This window comes from Tachyglossus aculeatus, unplaced genomic scaffold, assembly GCF_015852505.1.
Source record: "Tachyglossus aculeatus isolate mTacAcu1 unplaced genomic scaffold, mTacAcu1.pri SUPER_30, whole genome shotgun sequence".
Lineage (NCBI taxonomy): Eukaryota > Metazoa > Chordata > Mammalia > Monotremata > Tachyglossidae > Tachyglossus > Tachyglossus aculeatus.
This window is the reverse complement of record NW_024044837.1, coordinates 496,346-507,116: the sequence shown is the minus strand read 5'-3', so window position 1 is coordinate 507,116 and position 10,771 is coordinate 496,346. Positions and strand designations below refer to the sequence as shown.

Genomic DNA, 10,771 nt, shown 5'->3' with positions numbered 1-10,771 from the left:
GCCGCGGGGCGGGGAGAGGGGGGGAAGAGCAAATGGAAGTAGTCAGGGTTAAAGGGCCTCTTGCTAAAAGGCCTCATTTAGCTCGGATACAGACGGAGAAGAATCAGCGTAGCTCAATGGAAAGAGCACGGGCTTGAAAGTCAGAGGTCATGGGTTCAAATCCCGGCTTCACCTCTTGTCAGCTGTGTGACTTTATGCAAGTCACTCAACTTCTCTGTGCCTCAGTTACCTCATCGGTAAAATGGGGATTAAGACTGTGAGCACACTGTGGGACAAGCTGATCATCTTGCATCCTCCCCAGCGCTTAGAACAGTGCTTTGCACATAGTAAGCGCTTAAGAAATGCCATAATCATCATCAGCATTATTATTTGCAAAAAAAAAATTGAACCTGGAGATTTCTGTTGGCTTCGGCACAGACCCGCTGAACAAACCTCGGAATGTCTCTCACGTGGAGGAAAAGGCTTGACACCGCTCTGAGTGGATGAGGACAAAAGGCTGAGGCAGCAGGGAGACTTGGCCAAGGGAGGGATTTCCGGAAGTACAGGTGCGGGGCGCATAGAGGGTTGGAGAATCGTCGGGTCCTGGTTGTTAGACGGCAGATGAAGCATTAGGCATATGTACACGTACCGAGTCTCCCTGGTTGATCCTCTGCATCTTCTGCATATTTTTCTGTTGTATTTCATCGCTGCAGAATCCTCACTCCTTGGTGGAAAATTGTACTCGATTCACCAGGTCCCTGTTGGCCTGCTTGACCTGCTGGTTCTGTAGGGTGTAGATGAAGGGGTTCAGCATGGGGACCACGGAAGTGTAGAGCACGGCCACCCCCTTGATCAGGTCCACCCTGTCCTTGGAGGACGGTTTGGTCTACACAAAGATGCAGCTGCCGTATGTGATTGAGACCACGACCATGTGGGAGGAGCAGGTGGAAAAGGCTTTTATCTTCTGCTGAGCAGAGGGCAGTCTCAGAATAGTGTGGGCGATAGCTGTGTAGGACACGGCCACTAACATCAAGGTGACCAGTACTGTCCCCAAGGCCAAGTTGAAAGTCATCAGCTCCAGGAACCCGGTGTCCAAGCAGGAGAGCAGGAGCAGAAGAGAGACGTCACAGAAGAAGTGATCAATGCATATGAAGCCACAGAAGTCCAGTTGGAGGCCAAGGATAGTTGGAGGAAATGTGACCAGGAACCCGGTCAGACAGGAGCAGAGGACCAGCAGGGTGCAGACTTTCTGGCTCATGACGGTCGTGTAGTGCAGAGGCTGGCAGATGGCGATGTAGCGGTCATAGGACATGGTGGCCAGGAGGAAAAACTCGGTCACGCCCAGCAGAAAATAGAAGAATAGCTGAGTTGCACAACAGTTGTAGGAAATGGTCCTGTCCCCGGTGACAATGGTAGCCAGAAAACTGAGAATGCAGGCAGAGGTGAAGCAGATCTCCAGGATGGAGAAGCAGCGCAGGAAGAAGTACATTGGACTGTGGAGGCGGGAGTGCAGCAGGGTGAGGGTGACTATGGTCAGGTTGCCAGTGACGCTCAGAACGTATGTGACAGACATGTACAGGAGAATTACCGCCTGCAAGTCCAGGTCGTCTGTGAGCCCTAGGAGGATGAACTCAGTTACTTGAGTGTGATTCCTCATGGCCGACCTGTGACTCCTGTTGGATAACACCAGAGGAACATCAATTTAACTCACTGGAGGGGGACAGAGGTCTGTGACTTCTCTCCCATTAGACGAGCTGGGCTGGAACAGCTCTGGCTGTGAGAGACTTCGAGCATGGCAGCGTCACAACGCAGTCCTTGAGATGACTTCATGGGTAGATGGCAGACAACTCCCAGCGGGACAAAGGAAGCGTGGTTGTCCGAGCTATGACTCTTAGGCTTCATCTCCGAAAACCTGCGTGATGGTTGGAAGACAGATTACCCTTACTGTGCACCTATTTGGGCAGGTCCAACTCTAATAGCTAGGGGAAGTATGCCACAACTATTCCCTGCCCAGAAGGAGCTTCCATTTATATGGGATGGAAAACATGAACATACCAATAGCGTGGTAAAAATGAGAATTGGAATAGCATATATGCCTAATTGTTGAGAATTGATGCATATTGCCTCCTGGAGAATGGGCCCGTTTATGTCTTGTGTACATGTGATGGGGGGAGAAATTGATCTTTGCCCAAACCCATGAATGGCAAGGTTTCACCTGAATACATGCCCCAAACCATCAACTGTCAACACCTGGATAACGGAGATTGTCAGGAACCTTGGGATCATGAGCATAAGACCCAGGAAGTGTTAAGGAGCTCAAGGTCCAGTCATTCCCGGGAGATGCTGCCAGAAAAGTGAGAAGGTCTTCAGGAGATAAGTCAGGGATGGCTGCCCTGGATGAAGAATAGGCAAAGTAATCAAGTCTCATTCTAGGTTCACAGTCTAAGTAGGAAAGAGATCAATAATTGAATCTCCATTTTGCAAATGTGGGAACTGAAGCATGGAGAGATTAAGTGATCGGTCAAAGGTCACCGAGCATGTAGGTGGAGGAGCATGGATGAGAATCCAGGACCTCTGACGCCCAGGCCGTGTCTTTTCCATTAGACAACACTGCTTCTGAAGATTAGAGAATCTACATACATGGTGCTGGTGAGCTGCACTGATACTAACCAGCCAATAGGGAGCCTCTTTGGATCAAAGAGAGCCTGCTTGGAACAGTAAGGATGACAAAGAGCAGATTGGGGATTGAGGTCTGGTGTGTGTGCGTGCACGTGTGTGTATTTGTCTCTCCCAGAGGTCTTTCCGGATGAAACCTTCTTTTCCTTTAATAAAAATTTTTAGAGATTAGGTAACTGAGGCCCAGAGAAGGTAAGTGGCTTGCCCAAGGTCACACAACAGACAGGTGACAGAGTCGGGAGTAGAATCCACGACCTCTGACTCCCAAGCCCATGTTCTTGCCACTAGGATATGCTGCTTCTGTACTCCCTCTCCCTTCTGCACCGCTAATACACTTGGGTGTTTACCTTTTAAGTACTTGCTATTCACCCCACCATCAATACTACAGCACTTACATATGTAGCCGTAATTCTCTTATGGATTTAGATTTATGTCTCTCACTCCCTCTACACTGGAAGGTTACTGTGATCAGGGAACGGGTCTACAAACTGTTGTACTCTCCCATGAACTTCCTGAAGTGCTCTGCTCACAAGCTCTCAATAAACACTATTGACTGATTAATTTATTGACTTGTTCCTCTGTTCCGGGCTTTCGTTTGGAATATCTCCAAACGATACTCGTTTTTGCCCTCCCATCACCACTGGACAAGCTACCCCATCAAATATACACGAGGCCAATGTGGATGGGAAGGAAGGCATCGAGATATTTCTCTGCTCATAGCAGGGGAGTCATTCTGGAATCTTTGAGCAGTAGATGGGCTACTCTATCTAATGCAGAAGCAAGAGTGAGGGTTTTATTCTCTTTGGTTTCCGATGGGCACAAGGGGACCAATTGTGAGAATAATGAAAGTCTCCCCAGGGGTTAGTCGGGAGACACTAATGAATGATAGATGCTTTGGTGACTTTGGCTCTGAACTTTTAATAGCCGGATTTGGGTGGGGCCAAGATGCAGCCATTCCAAGCAACTAATTCCTAATCCAGGTGAGCAATTTCGTCAGTCAATCGTTTTTTTGAGTGCTTACTGAGTGCAGAGCACTCAGTATTAGCGCTTGGGAGATATCAGTATAACAATATAACAGACACATTCCCTGACCACAACGAGCTTACAAGTCTAAAGAGGTAGACAAACATCAATATAAATAAATAAAATTATAGATATGTACATAAGTGCTGTGGAGCTGGGAGGGGGGATAAATAAAAGGAATAAATCAAGGCGACACAGAAGGGAGAGGGAAAAAAATAAAAGAGTCAGACGAAGAGAAGAGTAAGCAAGATGGAGCAATGTGGATCTTCCTTCTACCAATGGTGGCTGGGCCCAGGGGTGGTTGACGTATAGGGCTATTTGGGAATGGAACCTACTCTCAGTTAATCTATGAATCATATTTCCTGAGCTTCCAGTCGGGGCCCAGGACTGTACTGAAAGCTTGGAAGACGACAATGGAAACAATAGCTGGCAAGCAGCATGGCCTAGTGGAAACGATTCCGGGCCTGGGAGTCAGAAAACCTGGGTACTAATATTGGCTTTGCCATTTGCCTGCTGCGTGACCATGGGCAAGCCAGTTCACTTATTTCTGTCTCAGTTCTCCTGTACTCCTGCTTAGACTGAGCCCAGGAAGGACAGGGATTGTGTCCAAACTAACTAATTTGTATCTACTACAGCGCTTCGAACGATGTTTGACACATAGTAAGCGCTTAACAAATACCATAAAAAATGTGGATTGAATCCTACACCCTCCTACCTAGAGTGTGTTCTCCAGGTGGGACAGAGACTGACCATCCTGATTATCTTGTATCTGACCCAACGGTTAGTACTGTGCTTGGCACATATTAGACAAGTACCATCAGAAAGAGACATGATCCCTGCCTTCAAAGAGCTTTAGCATCTATTGGGGGATTTCCTGCTTTTATCCCCAGGGTCCTGCCTCTCCTCTTGTCTCAGTGGAACTCATCACTAGCACTGTCCTCCCTTACAAGGTAGGAGAGTTATTCCCCTCTCCAGGAGCCCCTATCACCACATTTACTTGTCATCATGTCCCTTCCTCCTACTGCCAGTCTTTTCATTCCATCACCAGCGAGGCCACGGAGTATGTCTACTTTAACCATGAGGTGAGAGAGGAGGGAGATAGAGAATGATAAAGATGAATGATAGATCGTTTCTCCTACATCTATTGGGTTTCTCCGACCATGATACAGATGACTGATAGATCGATTCTCCTACATATATTGGGCTCTTCGAAGCACTCGGTATGCTGTTCTGCACACAGTAGGCATTCAGTAAATACCATTGATTGACAGATTGGTAGGCGGCGGCTCCTTCTTCCCTTCAATTTGTCGCCTTCCTCAGGCTTTAGCACCGTGGCAGAGAGGTCAGTCCCAGGGTGCTTCCACAATGGAGTCCCGCACGTGGAGCTTCTCTTGCCGTGGGCCATCTCAGGGCTGTCGTGGCCAATTTTTCTCCGCTCCAAAACGTGGCCTGAGTTGAACCCCACCATGTGGGGATGGAGAACCGAGCCGCGTTGTCACCCCTGCAGTGTAGGTTCAATCATTCATTCATTCATTCATTCAATCGTATTTATTGAGCGCTTACTGTGTGCAGAGCACTGTACTAAGCGCTTGGGAAGTACAAGTTGGCAAAACATAGAGGCGGTCCCTACCCAACAGTGGGCTCACAGTCTAGAAGGGGGAGACAGAGAACAAAACAAAACGTATTAACAAAATAAAATAAATAGAATAAATACGTACAAATAAAATAAATAAATAGAGTAATAAATACGTACGAACATATATATATATACATATGCATATATATATATATACATATATACAGGTGCTGTGGGGAGGGGAAGGAGGTAAGGAGGAGGGGATGGGTATGTGGAGGAGGGGGAGAGGAAGGAGGGGGCTCAGTCTGGGAAGGCCTCCTGGAGGTGGTGAGCTCTCAGTAGGGCTTTGAAGGGAGGAAGAGAGCTAGCTTGGCGGATGTGCGGAGGGAGGGCATTCCAGGCCAGGGAAATGACGTGGGCCGGGCGTCGACTGCGGGACAGGCGAGAACGAGGCACGGTGAGGAGATTAGCGGCAGAGGAGCGGAGGGTGCGGTCTGGGTTTTAGAAGGAGAGAAGGGAGGTGAGGTAGGAGGGGGCGAGGTGATGGAGAGCCTTGAAGCCGAGGGTGAGGAGTTTTTCCCTAATGCGTAGGTTGATTGGTAGCCACTGGAGATTTTTGAGGAGGGGAGTAACATGCCCAGAGCGTTTCTGGACAAAGACGATCCGGGCAGCGGCGTGAAGTATGGATTGAAGTGGTGAGAGACAGGAGGATGGGAGATTGGAGAGGAGGCTGATGCAGTAATCCAGACGGGATAGGATGAGAGCTTGAACGAGCTGGGTAGCGGTTTGTATGGAAAGGAAAGGGCCGATCTTGGCAATGTTGGGGAGGTGAGACTGGCAGATTTTGGTGACGGATTGGATGTGAGGGGTGAACGAGACAGCGAAGTCGAGGATGATACCAAGGTTGCGGGCTTGTGAGACGGGAAGGATGTTAGTGCCGTCAACAGTGATGGGAAAGACAGGGAGAGGGCAGGGTTTGGGAGGGAAGACAAGGCGTTCAGTCTTGGACATGTTGAGGTTTAGATGGCGGGCAAACATCCATGTGGAGATGTCCTGAAGTCAGGAGGAGATGCGAGACTGGAGGGAGGGAGAGGGAGCAGGGGCAGAGATGCAGATTTGAGTGTAGATGTAGATGTAGGTTGTGAATGAGGGGTGCAAAGAAATCCATCTCTCAATCCGGAAGTATTTATTGAGGGCTTACTGAGCAATCCATCAATCAATCAAATCAAATCATTCAAACGACATCTAATGACTGCCTACTGAGTCCTAGTCACTATACTAAGAGCTTGAAAGAGCACATCTGATGAAATTGACTTGGTTCCTGCCATCCAATAGTTTCCATTCAAATGGAGGCGGTACATAGAGATGATTTCCAAAGAGTGGGAGCCAGAGTCAAAAAGGGATCAGCTAGGGAGCAAAACAAATAGGACAGATGGGAATGTCTGCCCAAATCAGATTAAATAAATGAAATTACTGTATAACAGGCACATATGCAAATATGCTGAGGATTGTTGTGAGAGAGGGAGTGAGAGGTTGGAGGTGAGTTGGGGATTGGGAGGTTGGGACTAAGAGAGGGGAGTGAGAGGGTGGGGCTGAGAGAGGGGAGTTAGAGTATGTGAGTAAAAAGTGTGAACCTTTGGCTTCCCCTCCCCGTAATGACCAATGACGTCACTCTTCCAGCTGCAGGGCCTCAGGTGGATACAGAAAGAGATTTGCAAAGAAACACCGTGAACCTGGTCATTTCTATTGGCTTATGCACGAATCTGCTTAACAAATCTCGGAATTTCTCTCGTGCAGAATGAAAAGGCTTGACTCCCCCCTGAGTGGATGAGGACAAAGGACTGAGGTAGCAGGGGGACCTGGCCAGGGAAGGGATTTCCAGAAGGGCGGGTGCGGGGGCACTCAGAGGGATGGATAACCAATGCAGATGAAGTATTAGACTAATGCCGAGGCACCGAGTCTCTGTGGTCGAGACTTTGCCTTTTCTGCACATTTTCCTGGTGGATTTCGTCGCCAAGGAGCCCTCATCTCCTGGGAAAAATCCAACGCGGTGCACCAGGTCCCTGATGGCCTGTTTGACCTGCTTGTTCAGCAAGGAGTAGATGAAAAGTTTCAACATGGGGGCCAAGGAAGTGTTCAGCACGACCACCCTCTTGGTCAGGTCCACCCTCTCCTTGGCAGACAGTTTTATGCATAAAAGATGCAGCTGCCGTATGTGATGGAGACCACGACCATGTGGGAAGAGAAGGTGGTAAAGGCTTTTCTCTTCTGCTGAGCAGACGGGAGTCTCAGGATGGTGCTGGCGATGACTGTGTGAGACATGACCACTAACACCAAGGTGACCAGTTGTGTCCCCAAGGCCAAGATGAAAGACATCAGCTCCAGGAACCCGGTGTCCGAGCAGGAAATACCATTGACTGATTGTCTGATTGACTGTTTAACATCTGTACCCTTCTCTAGACTTTGAAGTATACGGCTTTAATGATATAGTAATAATTTTCGTATTTGCTAAGTGCTTACTATGTGCAAAGCACTGTTCTAAGCGCTGGGGCGGTAGAGGTGATCAGGTTGTCCCATGTGGGCCTCACAATTTTAATCCCTATTTTACAGATGAGGTAACTGAGGCACAGAAAAGTTAAGTGACTTGCTCAAAGTCACACAGCTGACAAGCGGTGGAGCCGGGATTTGAATCCATGACCTCTAACTCCTAAGCCCGTGCTCTTTCCACTGAGCCAAGCTGCTTCTCTAGACTTGTAAGCTCGTTGTGGGCAGGGAATATGTCTACCAACTCAATTATATTCTACTCTCTCAAGTGCTGACTACAGTGCTAAGCACATAGTAAGCACTCAATAAATACCATTTATTTTATCGATTGCTTTGTACAGTGCTTCACACAGAGTAAGTGCTCAATAAGCACCACTGGTAAATTGTCTGATTGATTAATATCTGTATTCTCCTCTAGATTGTAAGTTCCTTGTGTGCAGGGAATGTATCTGCCAACTCAGTTATACTGTACTCTCCCAAGCACCTAGTACAGTGCTCTGTACATGGAAAGTGCTCAGTAAATACCATCGATTGAGTGATCGATTGATTAATGTCTCTATCCCCCTCTAGACGGTACGCTCATTGTGGACAGAAAACCTGTCTACCAGCTCTGTATTACTGTACAATCCCAGGCACTTAATGCAGTGCTGTGTACACAGTAATCACCCAGTAAAAACCATGGATTGATTGACTGATTATTTGATGAGGTGAAGTGAGCAGGGACAGAGACAGGGTGTATAGAAGAGGGTGCCAAGACCCAAGAGACACTGTTGCCTTTTCCCCAATACCTGGAAGTCTGCCCTAGCAACTCACAACAGTTCAACTATATCAGATCAACAGTTACCCTTCATCGCGATGTATACTTTTACACTCCCAATTTTTACCTATACATAGATTACCAATTGTATATTCAGCTAGTAATGGATCTACTTAATGCTGGCATTGGTATCCCTCCTGTAAAATCCTTACGTTCTCTGATGAGAATCACTGCTGTCTGCTCTTTTCACTAAATTGTGAACTCCCTGAGGCCAGACTGTGCATGTCTTCCTTTTTTGGAATTTGTTAAGTGCTTAGTATGTGCCAGGCATCTTACCAAGTGCTAGAATAGATACAAGATAATCAGTCAGTTGGTCAATTGTATTTATTAAGTGCTTATTGTGTGCAGAACACTGTACTAGGTGCTTAGGAGAGTACAATAATACAATATGAAAGATGTCCACAACGAGCTTACAGGGTAGAGGGGAAGACAGACGTTAATGTAAATAAATACTGGATGTGGGTATAAGTACTATGGGGTTGGATGAAAGAAGGGAGAAAATCAGGATGGCACAGAAGGGAGTGGGGAAAAGGATTCAGGGCTTATTCAGGGAAGGAGTTTTGGAGGAGCTGTGCCTTAAATAATGCTTTGAAGTTGGGGAGATTGATCATCCACCGGATACGAAGATGAAGGGCAGTCCAGCTCAGAGACAGGATGTGGATGAGAGGTCGGCAGTCAGATAGACTAAATCGTGGTATAGTAAGTAAGTTAGCATTAGAGGAGTGAGGTGTACAGGCTGGGTTTCAGCAGTGAGGTGAAGTAGGAGGGGGTAAGCTGATTGAGTGCTTTAAAACCAATGAGAAGGAGTTTCTGCTTAATGTGGAGGTGGATCGGAAACCACTGGAGGTTCCTGAGGAGTGGGGAAACATGGCCTGAACATTTTTGTAGTAAAATGATCCGGGCAGCAGAGTGAAATATGGACTGGAATGGAGAGAGAAAGGAGACAGGGAGGTCAGCAAGGAGGCTGATGCAGTAATCAAGGTGGAACAGGATAAGTGATTGGATTAATGTGGTAGCAGTTTGGGTGAAGAGGAAAGGAAATTGTTTTATGTACTTCAATTTTTAACTACTATGTCAATCAAATTGAGGTACAACAGAAGGGCAAGATATATTGTTTGCAAGTAAGGAGCTTACAATTTACCGAGGTTTTACAGGTGCTTGTCAATGCCTACGTTCTAAAATGACAAATGGGAAAATGAAATTTCACTGGACAATCCTCCTGGATTCATTCATTCAATCAATCAATCGTATTTATCGAGCGCTTACTGTGTGCAGAGCACTGTACTAAGCGCTTGGGACGTACAAGTCGGCAGCATATATAGACGGTCCCTACCTAACAACGGGCTCACAGTCTAGAAGGGGGAGACAGAGAACAAAACTAATGAGTTGGGCTTCCAAGAGGGATTTGAAAATGGGGAGAAATGAGGCTTGGCAGGTTTGAAGGAGGAAGGACGCACCAGGCAGGAGGAAGGGTACAATCCAAGGGTTGTAGGCAGGGAAGTTCAGAATGAGACATGGTAAGAAAGTCTGGGGAGATTGGAGAGTGTGAGCTGGGGTGTAGTGGGAGAAGAGAATGGGTTGCTAAGAGAGAGGGAGAGAGCTGTTTTACGACGGTCCACGGTCTTGGCCTGATATATATCCAATCTCCAGAGTTGAAACAGAGACCAATTATTAATCATGAAAACGAAATGATGATGAGTCCATTATTGTTGCTCTAGGAAGGAGTCCCAGAGTGGGAAACACGTGAGACTGGGACATTTTTTAGGTTATAAGTGTTGAGACCACAGGGAGCCCACGAACCCGACCTTCCGAGATTCACGGACAGTGAACTGCCTCAGCCGAGCTCCGGGCCCGTCCCCCCAAGGAGAATCTCCCAGAAAATTACTCGGCCATCGTCTGAGTGGACGGCGCAGCCATCCAGAAAGCCGAGAGGGGGAAGGAGGATCCTGACAGCCTCCTCCCCTCACCCAGACCTTTCTGTCACCCCCACCAGCGTCCAGGATCGACGAGGTGGAGTAAGCCTCTATTTCAGCAGAGGTCGATGCTCCCAAGCCCAGGACAGGCCCAGTGATTCCGGAGAGGAGTCGGGGAAGCTGAGGGTCAGGGCAGGGAAATTTCAATATAAGCCCAGGGTATAGCAGGAATTTTCCTGTTCT

The 10,771-nt window shown here is 47.7% G+C and overlaps 1 pseudogene; it reads right to left on the bottom strand.

The window, feature by feature from the left end:
- Nucleotides 1-697: 697 nt before the first annotated feature.
- Nucleotides 698-1,636, bottom strand: LOC119921763 (annotated as a pseudogene).
- Nucleotides 1,637-10,771: the final 9,135 nt, after the last annotated feature.